Consider the following 19761-nt stretch of genomic DNA (forward strand, 5'->3'; position numbering starts at 1 on the left):
AGATTTTTTAATAGCATAAAGCGTAGCCTCTCTTGTTGTTCTGAGACAGATACGGACACAGACATGTCCTCAGAGGAGGGTGAGATTTCACAATGTTTGAAGTCATGGATGTCTCTTAATAGTGCTGACGTGAGTTGAAGCTGTCAGAGCCCTGGTTCTGGGAAGTGGCAGGCTCATCCCCACGGACCTTCACTGTCCTGTGTCTGTGTTCCACAGCACCCAAGAAGGCCACACCATGAGTCCCAGGCCAAGGAAGATACAAGACATTTAATGCATTTGCTTCATTTTCGTACTTAGGTTGTGTTAAGAGGACTCCTGGAAATCAGTGAACTTGGAAATGTTTTGCCAGCCTTCTGTGCTCTCAGCAATTTTTCAACCCACTATTTTTTGATTTTCAAGACCAAAATAAAAATTTCTGTTTAGGCAAGGGGTATCTCAAGAAAATGCTACAGAGAATATCCAAAGCAGTCCTATTAGGACCCCATGATTTGAACATCCAAACCATATCTGATTCCCGTGCAAGTTCAGGCCCCCAAGTGGCCTGCCAAAGTGTTCAGCCTGATGCTTCAACCTGTCAGACCATGCCTTTGCTTGCCTGTCCTGAGCAGATCAGCTCTGGCATGCTCAGGAGTGATTCAGCAGTCCGTCTTACCCCTGCAAGAGCCAGCAGGAACGTGGTCTTTGTTTGGCCCCAGAGCAGGTGGCAGTGGGGGCTGTGGCGGTTGCATTTCCTCTTGGAGGTGGGGGCTCAGCTGTTTCCTTGGTCACGCGCCCCTAGTAAGTGCTTGGCGGAGGCAGGGGGCCAAGAATACAGCTGAGACTTGAGCTGCTGCCAGCTCCCAGCAGCTGCTACTCTGTTCTCTGAGCTGGAACCAACCCCAGGCTGCAATGTGGCCTGATCTGGCATTCGGGGAGGGGCCTGCGAGAAGTGTCACTTGCACATTCTGAGTGGCTTAACCCACCTGCTGTGTGTGTGTGTGTGTGTGTGTGTGTGTGTGTGTGTGGCCTAATTTAGGGGACAATTGTCTGACATTCAAACTACATGAAAAATTTTAGATCAGTGAAGAAAGCAAGACTTCCATTCTTTTGAGGTCAGTGGATTTGCAGATATTTGAGGAATTATTGTAAAAGATAAAGTTGAGGGTACCATCCTAAGTCAGAATGCACATGTTTAACATAAACATGATTTGGTTTATATTTATGTCTTTCTACATATGGACTGAAGCAGCTTGGGAAGGATAGTGCACTAGGAGAAGAAGGACTAAGTCCTAGTGGTCATGTGGCCTTTACAAAGATAGACGCACGATTTTGGACATCATCACTGACCCTGGCCTAAGCTTTTTGTTTGTTTATTTGTTTGTTTAATATGTTAAGTGAAGATAATCTCCAGGATCAGTTGATGAGAGCTTGTTTTTTGGAGAAGCAAAGAAGTTAAAGTAACTGGAAAGTTCTAAGCAAAATGCTATACATGGGCACTCTAAAGAAACTACAGAATCAAAACTGTATTGAGATACCCATGCACATCTATGTATCTATTTCTACAGAGCAATAGTTGGTGGGTCTTTTAAAATCAAGTTGTTTTATGTAATGTAAACACATCCATTTGGAGGTTAAGAGATCATATCAAATATTCAGGATAAGTTCTTTCCTATATTTGAGAAACCAGAAATAAATTCTCTGGGTAAACATGACATGAGTTCATGAAACTATCCTCTCCTGTTGAGAAGCACCCTCGTTTTTGCCCACCTAACAGACTCTACCCAATTTTGTAAACAATTAATACAAGTCCCCCCTCAAGTCCGAGTCCTCCAGGAGAGGGGGGTTATATTCTAGTTGTCTCTGTTCCCCCTGTTCCTACCAAGGTATTTACTAAGAGTATGTAGATTAAACGAAGTGGTATTCAATTTATTCTGTTTGTTATGGCTTTGAAAGGAAAACATAATGATGTGTGTTGTGATGTTAGAAAATACCCAGATCATTGCTCATGGTATGAGGGCTCAACTGGTCTTTCTCCAAATTCTCAGACCTTTGCTCCAGCCTTGCCCTCAAAGAACAGTGGCTGCAGGCTGGAGCTGTTTAAAAGTGACAAACCTATATGGGGACTGCTCAGTAAGAGAGTTGAATAGATGTATACGGGGAGAATGCTATATACAATTACAGATGTCACCCGTGTACCTTTCTCTGAATCCAAATCAACAATGTAGAAGAGAATCAAATTTCTTTTAGTGAAGTTACATGGTCTCTCTACATGCTATTAATTTTCCTTGACACTTTTTGGCTGATTTCTCATAGAGGGAAGTCAGTTTAAAACACAATATTCAAGTCAGTGGCTCTGTATAAAAATATCTTCAAATTCTTAAGAAATTTGAGGGCAGTCTCACTTGCAGTTGTTGCTGACTTGATTTTTTTTTTTAAGATTTTATTTATTCATGAGAGACAGAAAGAGAGAGAGAGAGAGAGAGAGAGGCAGAGAGAGAAGCAGGCTCCATGAAGGGAACCTGATGTGGGACTTGATCCCAGATCTCCAGGATCATGTTCTGGGCTGAAGGAGTGCTAAACTGCTGAGCCACCCAGCCTGCCCAGATGACTTGATTTTTAAATGCAATTGAGTTGTATTGATTTTGATATTTATTCCAAATGCAAAAGATATGTTGCAATAATTTAAATGTTTATTATTTTGGCATTTTAAAGGTAGATTTAAAATTTTTATTACATTGGTTTGTGTGTAGGGTATTTTCATCAGTTTTGTCTTTGACATCCATTTGTCTTGATATCCATGAAAATGTGTTTTCATAGACTTAGCTCCTTTTATTGCACATTGGATTAGATGTAATTATTCTATACTTCTGCTTTTATTAACAATTTTCTTCATTACCTTTACTTCTGTGTTTTCTGACTAAATAGATAATTACATTGCCCCACAAACATGCTGGACAGTGCAATTAACACTGCAGATTAGTTACTTGCAGTGCTATTCACTCACTATTTTTTTGGTTTCTTCTCTATCTTTAGGTTTACTTTTTTTAATATAAGAGTAAAATAATTTCACTTGAGAATATTTAGAAAGGTATAATCATGCACATACCCTCCATCTCATGAGTCACTCCTGGCATCACTTTGGGACCCCATTATTATTTATTGTCTGGCCTGTGGTACCTGTGATCCTCACTCATTTCAAAGTGTTGCAGTTAAAGTTGAAGTTTGGGAACCCATGTGTCAGAATTTGAACTCTAACCCCACCCTTTCCCAGCATAAAATCTTGGCTATGTTACTTCATGACTCTCTGACTCAGCTTTCTCCACTCCAAAATGAAATATTTAAGGATTAATCCATTTATATGATATTTTTCATCAAAATAATGTCAGGCACAGAGTGAGTATCCAATAGATGCATTGGAATTGTTTCAAATTGACTCTGTTCAAATTGACTCTGCATTTAACTTCATTTTTATGTAAAATCTTAAATTCTATCACTGTAAAAATAGTTTTATTTACCAATGTGATTTATGGCAATGATAATGATAATGGGGACATAATTGCTAATTTGAAAGTGAGACCTCCACAGTTTTGCATCATGACAAGGCACTGTAATCTCATGACTTGTTAAATTTATGTGTTAATTTATTAAATTAGTACTTCCTCAAACCATTACTAAATGTCCGGTGTTTCAGTACAATAAAAATAAGGATAGTCCCTATTTTTAAATAACTTATGTAAAAGAGAGATAAGTAACTGATGGATTCTTCCTAAAGAAACAAGTCTTTTTTGCAATGTTCTTTGAAAGCTGGGCTCCATCTGTAGCTTGGCTCACTTCTTTTTTTAAAAAAGTTTTATTTAAATTCAATTAATTAACATATAATGTATTATTAGTTTCAGAGATAGAGTTCAGTGATTCATCAGTTTCCTGTAACACCCAGTGCTCATTACATCACACGCCCTCCTTAATGTCCATCACTCAGTTACCCCATCTCCCATCACCCTCCCCTACAGTGATCCTCAGTTTGTTTCCTATGACTAAGAGTTTCTTATGGTTTGTCTACCTCTCTGATTTAGATTTATTTTTTCCTCTCTTCCCCTCTGATCCTCTGTGTTGTTTCTTAAATTCCACATATGAGTGAGATCATATGATAATTGTCTTTGATTGACATATTTTGCTCAGCATAATACGCTCCAGTTCCATCCACATTGTTGCAAATGGCAAGCTTGGCTTACTTCTTAATACATTCTGGAGAGGTGCTGCATTAAAAGAAAAGAGGAAAGAGGCACTTTAAGATTCTTAAAGGGAAAAACAATCTAGTTTGAAATGAGGAATTAGAGGGTACAGTATCTTAACTTGTAATGAAATTTTGAATGATATCAATATAGCAGCTCTCTGAAATAATGCACTCTGGGAGCTAGCAATGGGACAGCATTTGGACACCAAATATATCCTTGAATAGACACTGATTTTAAAAAGGCATATCTTTATATACTGGGCTTACAGCAGTGTGTACCAGGAATGGTGACTAGAATATCCCTGTATCATCTATGACTTTGTTTTATCCATTTTGGGGAGAGGAGCAGTCCTAAATATTGAAGTATTCATTTTTGTGGGAACATATCTCTATTAAAATAAGGATAGAAAAAAATTGCAGCCACAATTCTTGGGGAAAGCTGTATATATTACTTCTAAGAAATATTGTATTTATTGCATTCTCTATGTACATATATCCCAGGTGTGTGTGTGTTCATGTGTGTGTAGGTGTAGATAGAGTTTGTATTAAGAAGGCTGGAGGGTACACTTTAAATAGGCCATGGTTGGGCAGCCCTGGTGGCCCAGCGGTTTAGCGCCGCCTTCCGCCCAGGGCGTGATCCTGGAGACCCGAGATCGAGTCCCATGTCAGGCCCCCTGCATGGAGCCTGCTTCTCCCTCTGCCTGTTTCTCTGCCTCTCTCTCTCTCTCTCTCTCTCTGTCTGTCATGAATAAATAAATAAATAAATCTTTAAATAAATAAATAGGCCATGGTGAATATAATATTGGTAACTTATTAATGCTAGTCATAAAAGAAACTTGCTCCAATACTTATTTCAAGAAAACCCTGCAATTATTTTTGAAAATCCACTAAGAGGCATGCCCAAATAATTCAGCCATAATGCCTTAAGGAGAAAAGAAAAAACAAAAAATAATAAATTTACTCCTAACTCATTCACACAACTTTTGAAAAGATAAAATATGTGAAAATGCTGCATCCTAATACCTTTTCAAAGAAAGCTTCCTGAATTTTCTAACCAGTTTTTAATAATGATGCCATGTCACAAAACTGGCAACAAAGCCCAGGCCATTCAACCAGGTTGCTCCCAGAGAAGGCCAGGTAATGAGGAAGGTTTTTACTTGTAACCACAGCACTTTTTTAAGAACAAAAGTCTTCCAAAATGTGGCTGATTAAATTCATGTCTAAATGCTACAGCACGAGGGAGCATCTAGATAGGCAGCACTTTTTTGAGGTTTGCAGAATCACATTAAGTCTGGCATCTTGGTGAGTCCAGTGGATTGTCAGCAGAGGGAAGAGCCTACATGTTCTTCTCATGAGTTACTATCCTCTTGCTCATGCTGGGGTCTCTGAGAATTAGAATAATTGTGACCTGACCTGAAATTGGCATCTGTGGGTATGTGCGAGCCTCATAGGAATAGTTAGACCATAGAGTTTTCAACAGAGAGCCTGTATTTCCAGAATTAAAATGGAGGTTATAAGTATAGTTTTAGACCACAGAGGATTGTTTCAAATGCCTGGGACTGTACAAATTATATATGCACAAGCACACATGCATTCTGTCTCTGTCTCTCCCTCCTTCCACCTCTTTCCCTCCCTCCTTCATTCTCTCCTCATCCCTCACTCTCTCTTCCTCAGTAGATAGATGGATGGATAGATAGATAGACTTTCATCCGTAATTAGTATGTAAACCTTGTGAGGCTAGTTATTTATGTTAATATAATTAGAATTTATTGGCACTTATACATCCAAATTACTTTTCTTGTCTTCATGTAGATTACTTTGGAAGGTAAAAAGATCCCCTTGTGTTCTTTACTTCCCTTATATCTTCTTTTATTTTTTAGAGAAAATGTGTAATCATTTGAAGTGTAGAGCATATTTTCCCATATACCATACTTTAGCAAATACAGGGCAATGCTATCCCTAACACATTGTTTATTTAATGAACAATCTTGTCTTTGTTTAAATGTTAATAATAATGGATGATTGACTCTTTTTGTTTTTCTGTGTTTAAATCTATGTGTGAAAATTATTTTTTTTGCAGGCTTCATCATGCATTCCTCCAAATAGTCCATGTTCTATTTTCACAGGTTAATTTCACATGTTGTTTCTGACAGTTGGGCCAGCCTGCCTGCCTCCTTCCTTTCATTCCATCCCCACCTCCCTCCTTTTCCTTTCTAATTTACCATTATGAGTAAAGAAAGGTTATGATATTTTTTCACCACTGTATAGTTTTTCCCTGTATTGAGGTCTTGGACTTTTTATTAAGGAGACCATATCCAGCAAAACAGATTCTACTTCTGAGCATGTCTTACTATGTATTATGAATAAATGACTGACTTCTTTTTATTTATGTTTAAAATCTTGAAGGTATCACATATAAGCCTGGAGCTCAAAAGCTGAGTATTGCATGTTACATAAGATTGGCCAATATTTTATTTCTGTGATATATCAAATCACAAATTTGCTTCTTTCCCAGACAATATCAGCCTGGCATTTCCAATCTGTAGCCCGGATGTACATTCTTGCAAACTTTTAATAACTGAATTCACGTATGTTTTCGTTCTTTGGTGCGATACCAATTTCCAGCCTCATTCTAGGGATCAGGCTGGCCTACTTTGTTGTAGAGATGCTATATCCATTTGATTTTTTTAAATTTTATTTATTATTTATGATAGTCACAGAGAGAGAGAGAGAGAGGCAGAGACACAGACGGAGGGAGAAGCAGGCTCCATGCACTGGGAGCCCGACGTGGGATTCAATCCCGGGTCTCCAGGATCACGCCCCTGGCCAAAGGCAGGCGCTAAACCACTGCGCCATCCAGGGATCCCCTCCATTTGATTTTTTAAGTGCAAGGTTGCCTAGCAGAGACACTGAAGTGGGTGAGATAGCCTCATGCCTTATAGAAATGTCAATTTGCGTCAGGTCCCTAGCAGTGTTCTTCTATTGAAATGCCTAGAAAGCAAGTAAGCTTCAAGACTATTTCATTTTAATGATACGACACATGTATAGCATGGATAACCCCCTGAAGGGTCTTAGCTTAGGCATTATAGAATCCATAAATAAAATGACCCCAAATCTTCAGTCTTCCCATGGCCTTGGGAATTCCTGCAAACAACTCAAGAGTCACAGGAACAGTCAGCCCTGGGACCACACGCTGACATCTCTCAACTCTTGTGTTGAGACTGCTCATGTGTCTTTTGAATTGCATTGATCATTTCTGCCAGTTCTTTCACATAGCGTGGTTTGAGAACCTATTTTGTTCTCTTTCTTCATCAATGGCTAACCCTAGCAGGCTGTAATATCTCACAGAGCTTGTGAAAGCTCATATTTTTATAAGTCTATCAAAATCTATTAGATATTTAAAAATATAGAGAATTTAAAAGAGCAAAAAGCCCATTTGCCTTGATGTGGGTTTCTCAGGGTTAAAGGGTCTTGTCAGAAGGTTTGTACAGGGAACATCCAAGGTAGGAGAGTCCATCAAAGGAGAAGGTATTCACCTGCAAATGCTTGTAGTCTTGAATGAATGCAACTAACTCTAACTTTTAACTGTCCCTTTAAGTGAAAACATTTTGTTAAAAAAATAATAAAAACTTTGCATGAGGTTGGGACAGGGAGAAGCAGGGAGACAGCATTGTGTCTGACTAGCCTTTCATGTGATTGCAGTTCTTACATTGAGTGGCCGCAGGCAAGCCAGCTTTAAACTGCAGCCCATCTCTTTCAAAGGACCAACCACATGTACTTTCCAAGTGTAGCATCTGGGGTCCAAAAAGCATTGTCACAGATGGCCCTAGAGCTGGAGTCCCACCCAACACAAGCAGGCACACACCAGTTCATACGTCTCCTGGCTGCCCTGGGCACCACAAAAATGCAGACTCTAGGTTGTAAGTTTCCTGAAAATACCCACTTCTCCTTTAAACAAACTGGTGTGGATCACATTTCTGCTGTGAGTTAAGCACATCACCAGTCCAAGATACATTCCAGTGGCCACATTAGTCATCTACAACATTTCTTCAGAATGCTTATATTTAGAGCAGGATCTAGATCAAGCCAAACTCTTGGTGGCTTAGAAATAAAAGCTTGGAGACACTGTCTTGCATGTTGGTTTTCATTTCTTATACATTTGTTCCACCCGAGTCTCTGCCTCTCTATGTAGATAAATCGTTCCTTCCCCTTGCTGACTGCTTTTCTGTCCTCCAGAAGAGGAGGCATCATCTGAAGCACTTTTACCACTTCTTCAGCACTTGAGATGCTGAACGCACACCTGTCCTGTGGTGGTTTTGCAGTTGCTCACCTACATTGCCCTTTGAAATAGGCTTTCTAGAGATTTAATTGTGGTGAGGAAAAATTCTAACACAATGTTGCCACCCATTGGAACCCAAAACATGCCAGTGTCAAAGGCATTCATTTACCCAGTCTTTTAGGGGCATCTTCTTATGGAAGTCTGGGGCTAGCAGGAAATACGTATCAGGCACTTCTATTCTTCGCTAGCAAATGTGTTGACCTCAGCACAGTGGCTTTTTAGTTTTCACGACTGGGTTTGTAGGGTTGTCACTGCGTGATTTTGTGTAGAACTATGTTAGGTGGTATAGAGAAGGGAAAAACACAACAGGAAAAGTCAAAAGCTCTTGCATTGGAGAAGGGGGCAGAGCTGGCACATGCGGTGGAGATGGATCATCTTCTTTGTGGTGTGAATGCCACTGCACCTGAAGTGCACACCACTTCATCCTGAGAGGCGTCGTGATATTTGGGTGGGAGCTCGGTAGGGGGAGCACTCACGGAAACCTCATGTCATCAGTCAAAGAGGTAGATAGATTCAGAAGAGATGAGAGGCACTACTGCTATAACCCCATTAGCCTGGAAATGTGAGCAAGGCCAGCTGACTTATGATAAGTATGCATTTGATTGATGCCATCACTCTTCTCAAGAAAACTTAGAAACTTCTACCAACAGCCTGAAGAAACTTGCCTGCCATGTGTATCTTCCATTCAGGGGACCAACATTTTCTTTTTATCTTTAGGAAAAATGTCTTTGACGGCTTTCTGTTAATTGTATCTACTGGTTCCCTTAAGATTGCTGTCAAAATCATCCTTTGAGAACAGAAGACTGAAAAAACCTTGTACTGTGTGTATGTCGTTTGTGTTAAATGCTTTAGTCTGGGTTGCTTTGCTCTCAAATCTCTTGTCAGTCGAATTCTCTAGGTAGATTGGTAATTCCTTCGGGTCCAGGATAATTTCTTTCCTTTCTCTGGTATCCTATCCAGCAGGTCATGGAATGTCCCATGCAGTAGATGCTCAATAAATAAGCTCCCATGCTCTCTCTCCAGTGCATAGGCTCGCTATCAGAGCAAAGCCAGACAGGAATCGTCTTGAGATCCATACATTCAGAAACATGTCATGGTTTTGTCTTTTACCTTTTAGTACCTTAACCCTTACCATATTGATAAGTAGGTCTCTGAGTGATTAGATGCCTTGGCTTTTAGGTGGAGAAAGCAGAAACCCAGAAAAGTCCCCCAGTCATCACTGATTAGAATGCAGACAGATCTGGAGCTTCTTTTCCTTCACTGAGGCAGCAAGCCCTACTCCATGCCAGGCATTGTTCATAGCACTGAAGTTAATCTAGAAGTAGACTTAAACAAGCAGAAATCTCTACCACTGTGCTACTTATGTAATAGTGGGGGGAGAGTGATTTTTAGTACTTGATTCAAATAGGGAGCCTTGTTAAAAAATGACTTATTTGCATTTCTAAGACCTGGGAGATTCAATGATTGAAGGAGTCAACAACCAGCTGACTTCACACTTAAGAAACAGGACAAGTAGGCAGCTTGCTGTCTTCCCTGTGATAGGCTGGCAATGAATGGGGTGGTTGATATGAGGACAAAATGTCATAATCTAGGGAAAACAGGCCAAAATTATCCATGTCAAAGTAAATACTCAAGAAAAACATTTGTTGGTGGGGTTTTTGATTCTGTTGAAAGAGCTTGCTGTTAGGATGCTAACACACAATGAAGCCCAGAGAGGTGGTACCCTCCATAAGTAGAAATTCCCTCTGTGCCTGAGTCTCCTGAAATTCCCCATGCTGTACTTAGGATGGCAGCATTCATCCGTTTCTGCTACATCTCTCCCTCCTGCTTCTCTACTTCCCTTTTGGGAATAGAACACGCCTGTCCGGCAATCAGAGACCCTAAAGACCTTAGGACATTTCAGCATTTTATTTTGGGGAAGCACCCTTTGATTGCTTTCCTCCCTCCCTTGGAAAACCTTTTTATTCTTCTGCTGTGGGCTGGGGGTGCGGGGGAGGCAGAGGTGAAATCGTGGGTGGGTAATTTAAACTCTTGTGTTAATCCTTTTGATTAGGTTTGGTAACGATGTTAGCTAATGATAATTCTGAAAAAGCAACATTAAGGTGTGAAATATTCATAATCTATAGTACCAAACACTACATGTTGACATAAGGAAAAGCAAAGATACCATTGCAGTGAAAACCTCTTATTTTTCCTAATTTACATTTGGGAAAAACATGAATTTTATGGTCATTTCAAACATCTGACAGAGTAACAATTTATCAATTTATCTTTGCTTTTATTCATTTTATCTACATGTCTCTTCCTTTCTTCTCTTCTGCAAGAAAGATTTTAATGACTCAAACATTTAATGACTCCCACTCTGCCACCTATCATTGCGTCACATTTGTTAAATTTCATTGTTTCTGAAGTGACAGATGCTTCTTTTACTTCTTGTAGGAATGAAGGAGAAGAGTTCATGTCACATGTGCTGAATAAAATTAATATTTCTCCCCTCTCTTTTTTTGAAGTGCCTATTTGCTTCATGATGAATTTTTATAATTTTGAATCTGTTAAGCCAGAGTTGAAAATGTGCATTTTATGACAAATCCTCACTCCATTACAGGGTATCTCCAGTACAAATAACTGAAAATAGATAATGGATTATTTTCTTGGCCTCAAGATCCTCCAAAAGAGGACATTTTTGAATACCGTATTGAACTGGACTGAATTTAGGATATGGATGTTTGAGCACCTGTGAGATGAATAACACCCAAGCAAGAGTACCATTTCAGTTGATCACCCCCAAATCCCTAAAATAGGATGGCCTGTTGTAGAAGATCACAGTACAGGGATATTGAGAGAAATATGTAGGATGAGTGTGTAACTCAGTGGGATTTCTGGAAAATCTAATTATTTAGGAACATTTTTGTTTTGGCAAAGTTACATGGTATCATCATCAACAAGATCCCAGCAGTGTTATTTAAGTTCATAAAAATTGTGTTTTAGTTATACTTGGAATTACAAGGCAACTCCTCAAGTCTAAGATCCTGATTTTTTTGCCTGAAGATCAGGGAGGGAGACATTAATTTCTAAAGGTTACATGTGTTCTGGCACCAGTATAGATTCTAATTAATTGTTCCACATTAAAAATTTATAATGCCTTCCTGCAAACCCTGAGCACACTTTATCTGAGAATCCTGCAGGCATGCGATTTCCTGTATGGCTTCTGGAAAGATGGGTACTGTGAGTTCTACAAGTAGAAGGAGGAAATTGGGCAGATAGCTAGCAGATAACTTTAGGTCATTCTGATAATTACGGTTTATGAGCTTTTAGGATTCTAAAAGAGAAAGACTAAGAAAAATGTCTAGAAAACTACATATGTCCATGTAATATTAGGGATAAAATCAGAAGAAACACCATCATCAGACGCTGTATTTGTGCAATTGTATTTGTGCAATTTCTGTGCAGTATTTACTGGCTCCTGTGAGAGGAAGGAAGATAGTGGTCTAGTGAAAAACAATCTATTGGTCTCTCTTACACTATCCTGAAAATTAATTGCATAGATTAGGTGAGCCTGGTCTAGATTTCTAAGAGAGTCGTCCCTAGAGGAACACGGAATTAACAAGAGCTCTGATCCCCAATCAAAATGACAGTGTTTTCAACCCCACCCGGTCACTATATTTTTGTGGATCTTGCCCAGGTCACTGATGGAATGTGGGCTAGACTGGCTGATATCAAGAGTCTTTGCAGTGCTGTGGGTCTCTGGGTACTTGCACATTTTTTTTTTTCTTTAAGATCGGACCTAAGAGATAGATGATATTACCTTGTAAATGGATAAATCATTCTAGGCTCTAAGATGGGATAGGAAATAAAGGTGGTGATTAGTTGGTATGGATTGTGAAAGTTGAGACTATTTAAAATCTCCAAGAATAGTCCCAGTCCCAGTGGTCACACAGTAAGGCCCATATCATCCTCAATGCTTTCTCAGAGTCTTGGATTATTTTCAATTATGGCAGTAGGGTTATTAGCGCTGTTCTCTGCGGCATTGATTTTGGTCAGAAAATTCTCCTTTTCTACAATAAAAAATAAGCAAAAAATGAGTCCCTGACATGACCAGCTCCCACTGACCAGCTGCTTTGTTACATCCAGCTCTCTCATCCAAATTATTGACAGTCCCCATGTCTGCATTACACTGAGAATGTGCCCAGAATTGTTTTTTTCAGTTAGAAGCAGTGTCTGTTACCTGGTATGGGTGAAAACACATTGGCCACGCACACATTGATTCTGGCAGAACCTTCCACGAGAAGAAACATCCTATCCTCTTTATTCTTGGAATGTCCACATTGGATAAAATAAATTAAATAGCAAAGCTTATCTTGCCAAAAACAAGACTGCTAAGATGGTGATATGGTGACGATGGTCCCATTTATTGGGTATCTATGTCAGACGAGTACAAACCTGGGCGGCTTATATCCACAGAACCCATCTTTACATGTATATATTATTAATACATCAGAGGAAATTTGTAAAGTAGAATGATAGTTCCTCCTCTTGTACTGTCATTTTCTGCCTTTGATGCCTTTGTATGTATATTGATTTGTTTACTTGTGATTTATATCATATTCAGGAAGAAAAAGGTTTTGTAGTTTCTTTTTCATTGCAACAAAATATACATAATATCATATTTGTCATTTTAACCTTTCCTAAATGTAGAATTTAGTGACATTAAATGCATTCACAGTGTTGCATAACCATTACCACATCTATACCCACAACTTTTTCATCATCTCTCAAAAAACTCTGTACGAATTAAATAGCAACTCCTTTCCTCCTTACCTCCATCCCCTAAAAACATCTACTCTCTGTTTCTATGGGCTGGCCTATTCTACATACTTTATATAAGTGGAATCATACAATATTTGTTCTGTGTCTGGGTCAAAATGTTTTCATAGTCTATCCATGTTGTAGCATGTATCTGGATTCTGTTCCTTTCTAAGGCTGAGTAATATCCCATTGCATGTGTATAGTGCATTCTGTTTATCCATTCATCTGTCAATAGACGCTTGGGTTGTTTTGAACGTTTTGGCTGTTAGAAGTAATTTTGCCATGAATACTGGTATACAAATACAAATATCTGGTCAGTCCTTTTGGATATACATCTAGGAGTTGAAGTACTGGGTCATATGGTAGTTCTATGTTTAAAAAGGTAGGTTCTATTTTTTTCTTTTTTTTTCCTAGTTCTAAATTTTGGAGGAAGACCAAGGCTAATTTCTCTTTCTCTGAATATTCCTTAAGCACTTGAAAATAGCTATGATGTCCTTTCTAAGTCTTCTCATGTCTAAGCTAAAAATTCTAAGTGATGTAACCTGTTTTTCTGGAACCCAAATGTAAAATCTTCTATCAGCCCCAGCTACATTTCATGTCATTACTTTCATCAATTTGTTCATTCTTTGGGGATTTCCAAATACTTACTCTGGGATCCAGTGCATTAGACTCCTTTCCCAAATTTATGTTTCCTGCCTTTGAGATACACTAAGGAAATATTTAAGAATTATAAAAGCAAAAATCATCTTTCTTTTCCACTGCATGAATAATCACAAAGTGGATGGTGAAAATAAAATTACTTAAATACTTAAAATTTCTCATGTGGATCCATTAGAAGTATTTAACTTTTCTTTTGTATTTTTAGAAAAAAAAGTGTTTTGTTGAGATTGTATTACTTGACTTGAATACCCTATCATAATGTAGAACACCCTTGCACATGGTACACGTTCCATAAGACTTGTTATAAGAATGAAGAATGGAAACATCGGCTTTTTTCCATTGGCTGTTTTTACGGAGATCAGACCTCTCTTGTTTTAAAGGCACTTGTGATTATTGTGGGGCTGTTCTTATGTCCAAAACTGTGACATCAGTTATGCTCATTATTGGAATTTTGCTAAATGTTGATCTAAGTTATGTTAGCATTTAGTTTATTATACCGGTTAAAGAAGAAAACGTGATATTCTACATATGATCTACTACATGTTTACAAGCTGCAAAGCTCTTAAAATTCAAATAAGAGGGGCACCTAGGTGACTCAGTGGTTGAGCATCTGCCTTTGGCTCAGGTCATGATCCCGGAGTCCTGAGATCGAGTCCCTGCTTATCGGGGAGCCTGCTTCTCCCTCTGCCTGTGTCTCTGCCTCTTTCTCTGTGTCTCATGAATAAATAAATTTTTTTAAAAATTCAAATAAGAATATTCAGTAAAATATTTTTACCCCTAAAACCCTAGTATGAAAATTCCTTTTCTTAAACATGCCCCTAGGGTCTTTCTACAAAACAATTGTCTGGTTATTTTGGTATTTGCAAGAATAATTCAAGAATCTTATAGAATGCCTGTGCATGGGGTTGACCAAAGAGTTTAATTAAAGGATAGACCTCCTGGTTGACCATTTCTTGTATTGATAAAGAAAATTTTTTTGGGGGGAAATGAAACTTATGTGAAAATTTGTTATTGATGGTTTTGTCACCCTGGGAAAATTTCCAACTTACTGAAGATGTTAGTATATATACCCTGTTCATCCCATATTGGATCTCATTTCTGAAAGGATCACCTTCCAATTTTTTTTTTACTCTTTAAACTTAATTTTACATACTCAGAATATTTTAAAGCATTAACAGAGTAACTGTTTTGACAATAGAATATACCTTTAGTTTCTAAGGTGTCACGGTAAAATCTCACACAGCCAGTTGACAAATTATATTACCACAATTTATAAGTGGCATACATTTGCAGAACTTTGATCAGCTTAAAAAAAAAAGAAAAAAGTAAAAGAAGAAGGAGCAATACATTAGGGGAGAAATATTTCAATTGTTCAAATAAATACATGTTGATTGTAGCATTTCATCATGCATTACCTATATTGACTTAGTATAAGATTAGTCATCCTGTGTTCATTTTTACTGAAGGGATTATGAGGAAAGTGACTAATAAAGTGACCTTCCCAACTTGCTAATAGAATTCAACTTTAATTTCCCATTTTAGATATCCACTGAGAACTAAATCACTCCTGGAATTTGAACCTAATCCTGAGTTTTCTCCACGTGACAGTCCAGCATTGTGCCTTGCTCCCCTTTCCCTGGCTTTCTCATCCCCATGATCCCACAATTGCTCCTTTTTTCAACTGTAAAGTAACCTCGAGAAGAGATAACATAAATATAATGAGAAGTGGTAGTGCTTTTACTTATTTTCCTCATCGTAAACAGTTGATAGTGCTGCTGATCAATTTCCTATAGCTTGTTTGCAAGCGATTGACTGCCTTTGCTAAAGAAATACTTATCCCTTAAATTATGATTAAAATATTGTTTCCACTGAAAGAACTACAGTAACTTTTATTTTGTGCATTTGTATACGGTCTCCTTTTGCTCCCTCCACCCCTCCCACTATAGCAATTAAAAATTGGCCAGTATATCCATTAATCAAATGTCGGATAAAAGATATTTGTTAAAAATAATTTTGCCTTTTTGTGAACATGGGAAAAAATTTAAACAGATTAAGATTAAATAGCAGTGGAAGAGTCGGGTAGTTTGGCGGACAGAGAGCTGGAGTAGGGTTGATTTCCTGGCACTGCTTTCTTAGCAAAGAGAACAATTTTAATCAGTTACAAAAATATTTGTGATCCATATGTTCCTTTCTGCTCATTCCCATATGCCCATATTCCCTTTTATCTCAGTAGATGATGACTTTATGATTCAGGCATGCAAGAATAATACCTCGCTGACTTTAGAGCTCAGTGCTATTTCAAAACGTGTCCTGGTAATTACGTACACACATGTATCCAGGCTGTTCACGCTCTGAGTTGGTTACGTGAATATCAGTTTGTTCTTCCTTTTTCTTCATGGAAAGAATTATATCTTGCATCCACCTACTGGGGCTGGAATAATGCATCTAAGGCTTAGATTTGAAAACTGCATTGCCATTCGCCTGCTGGATTAAATGCCACTGTACAAATATGAGGATCAGAGAAAGAAGACAAAAAGATTTCGGTGATCTTTGATAACTTCATTTTCTTTGGGAACAGGAAAACAGAATCCAAAAAGCATGTGGTAATTTCATCACTGGTGCCTATTCTTCGACATATTAGATAATGGACTGGTTACTTAAATAGATCGTAATTTTAAGACATGTTGACTTCTATTTAATATCAAATGTTAGTCATAGTAGCTGTGGTGAAACTGGTCAAAATCGAAAAATTAAAATGACTGTTGATTAGCAACCCATTTTTGTCCTCAATGCATGTTCGCTTATCTGTCATAGCTAGAAATTATTGACTATATTAGTGATCGCATCTTCAACAGTTGTTTCTCTCTTGCACAACAAATGGTGTTGTAATCCAATATGTTGTTAATATAACCACAGTAAAATCCGGTGAGGAACCGGCTGTGCTCATTTAAACTAGGGAGGGGGGCAGAAGGGGGAGGCAGAGAGTGTTTTTCAACTGCAGACAAAATAACTGAGAGTCATTTAGTGTTTGCAAAGATGGGTGTGTGATGGGAGAGGTATGCATGCTGGTGGATTTAGCAGGTGTGCCCTAGAGTTGCAGTAGAAGGGAGAGATACCGCTTGGTTTTGGCAAATATTATTAGGAATCCATCTCTGTTTGCATTCAAGCTGTCTTTGCCGCTGCTCCGGTAGGAGTTGTGAGAAAAAGAAAGTGCACATTATAGCATGGATTCTTTTCAACAAGCTCAAAGTTTGCAAATCTGTTGAATCCCTCTGACAGTCTTTCTGTGCTGTCAAGCAGAATGCCCAGCTGGTGGTGACAATCCTGATGGGGAGGGAGGGGAATGGGGGGACCCCGTTCACTGCCCAGTGAGAATATTAGGAACTCTTTCCAAACTGTAAGTGAGGAAGAAAACGCTCCCTCAGCCATGCCCTTCTGAAAGTTTTCTTTTTTCTTTTTTTTTTGTTCACTTTTATAGATAATGCCCGTTAAATTGAAATCTTTTAATATGCCTCATTAGGATAACTTTCCTAAAGAAAGGAGTCTCAGAAAGAGCATTAAAGTATATTATATTAATCTATAATGAAAACAAAGACTTTGGTTAAAAAAAAGGAGGCAAGGCTTTTTTAGCGCATAGGTGATCTGGATTCTCATTGAGGCAAACACACAGGCTTGTTTTTTTTTTTTTGTTTTTTTTTTTAACTACAAAGTGCGAGATTTCACTAAAAAAGGTTAAAATTGAAGTGAGTAATCTTCAGTGCATAATGCAATTGTTAATTTTAGCTCCCTGCGTGGGTGCCGCTCTGACTTGAACAGCCGGGCTGTAGCCTTCATTAGAGAAGAAGCAGGCAGCCCGAGACAGGTGGGGCTGGATCAAGCTGTGAACGTGATTTGCTGGAAGCTGGTCATTAGTGTTCAAAATCTGGTCTTATTTATTTGGTCCTTCACCCTACCATGACTATTGCAATTATTGTTATTGACTTTTCATCTTTTTTCAGGTTGATGATGTGTCAAACTGTGTAAGGGAATCGCATGGAGATGGGCATTCTGAACTGTTAATGGGGACATGGGACTCCAGTTGTCTCTGATCGATTGTGTGGATTTTCCCGGTGTAGAACGACAGAAGCCGCTAGTAAGTCGCCAAGACCTACAGCAGGAATTCTGCACGAAAGGTAAAGGCCTTGTTGTCTGGCTGTCATCTCATCTGTATTTTGTTATTATATAAATGTGCCTGTTTGCATAGAAGAGGTCATTCAGTGTAACCAAAACAGACCGGATCTATAGCAGGGACTCAACTGGCTTATAGTTGATAAAATTAGAGCTCAATTTGTTCATTTCATTTTAAATCTAGTCACAATCTGCTTTTGTGCTGAAATGCTTTGAAGACAGGGCAACAGAAGTCCCATCTCCTCCCTCTACCCAATACATTGAGAAACAGGCTGTTAGCCATGGAGAAACAGAACCTTTGTTAACTACACACATAACCCAGCCAGTGTCACCGAAATATGAGGAATCTATCTGAATACACTGAATGGAATATCCTCAAATCTCCCCACACTTAAAAGCATTGCTCACTAGTAACTCACAGACTCGAGCCACCATCCTTTAGAAAACTCTTCCTTTTATGTTCCCATAATCCTTTGCCAAGTAAGCCTGCATTTTTTTTTTTTTTAAGATAACATTAGATACCATCTGTTCTGTCATGGTAGATCTTATTAAATTTGCAACAGAAATTGCTGTGGTTTAGATTTTTCTTATGCTTCTTATATCCAGTTGGAAATAAAGTTACTGAGTTAGTAAATGGTGATTAAACACTCCCAAACACACATAGCCCTGATTTGTCCAATAATCGTTACTGTTGTAATGACTGGGAAGAGGACAGTCATTGTTTGGGAATTTCTGTGGAAGAACTGACTTTCTAGGTCAGAAGAACTGACTTTCACAATGTCAATTCCTTTTTCTCTTTCTCTTCTTTTTCCTTCCTTCATTCCTTCTGTATTTCTTTCCTTTCTCTTTTTTTCCCCTCTCTCATCTTAAAAAAAAAAACTGAGGAGGAAGTAAATGCTAAATTATTCATGAATCTTATTTGACAGCATATCAGGAGGGGAAGTGTCAGGGGTTGTACGGAGGTAGGGAGAAAAAAATAATAACAGGCTTTAACTTTGAAAAGCCATTTCCAGTGTCTGTGTAGTAGTACACTGTGAGTCTATAGTAGCGGGGTTCAGTGGCTATAGCTTCATTAGAGCTGCCTGCCAGAGACTTCCTTCCACAGGCTCTGTGCAGCACCAGCAACTGGCAGGAGCTCAGGAGAGCACTCTTGCTTTTAATAATGTAGCTGTCAGTTTGAAGCCTGAAAAATGTTGGCCCGAAAGGTTTATTGCAAATTTAGATCCTGTACTTATACAGAATTATCAGCTCTTAAATTGATTTTGCCCCTACTTCTAGAATACACAGTATTCTGTATGCCCAGGAAAGCTTGTCTATGGGTTGAAACTTGCAAATAATTTTTGAATCATCTTAGACATGCAGCAGAACTCCAATCCCACCTCTTGACTCAGCCACTGAGGGTTATCTCTTCAAGACTTGGAGCAGTACTCTCTTTTTCTTTTTCTTCTACTTTGTCCTGAGGCATAGGGCCTGGTAGATGTGTGGGAGTTCTGTGTCTCCACTTAAGACTTGTCAACCCATTTCCCTGGGAAGGTGTATTCACACGTGTGTGTGTACGGGTGCAGAGGGGGTGTGG

General features: G+C 38.7%; 1 protein-coding gene across 50 annotated transcripts in view; it reads left to right on the forward strand.

Annotated features, from left to right (window-relative positions):
• Window positions 1-19761, forward strand: part of ARPP21 (cAMP regulated phosphoprotein 21) — a 155300-nt gene that overhangs the window by 24083 nt on the left and 111456 nt on the right. For 26 of the 50 annotated variants that reach the window (XM_072726357.1, XM_072726360.1, XM_072726369.1 and 23 more), the window contains exon 2: window positions 18017-18190. The gene's annotated coding sequence lies outside the window, so the exon portion shown is untranslated. Of the gene's footprint in view, window positions 1-16241; window positions 16622-17752; window positions 17923-18016; window positions 18191-19761 lie in introns of those variants that run through there. The other 24 variants (XM_026016417.2, XM_072726361.1, XM_072726370.1 and 21 more) reach the window with 8 other exon arrangements.

The sequence above is a fragment of the Vulpes vulpes genome, chromosome 11, assembly GCF_048418805.1.
Source record: "Vulpes vulpes isolate BD-2025 chromosome 11, VulVul3, whole genome shotgun sequence".
Lineage (NCBI taxonomy): Eukaryota > Metazoa > Chordata > Mammalia > Carnivora > Canidae > Vulpes > Vulpes vulpes.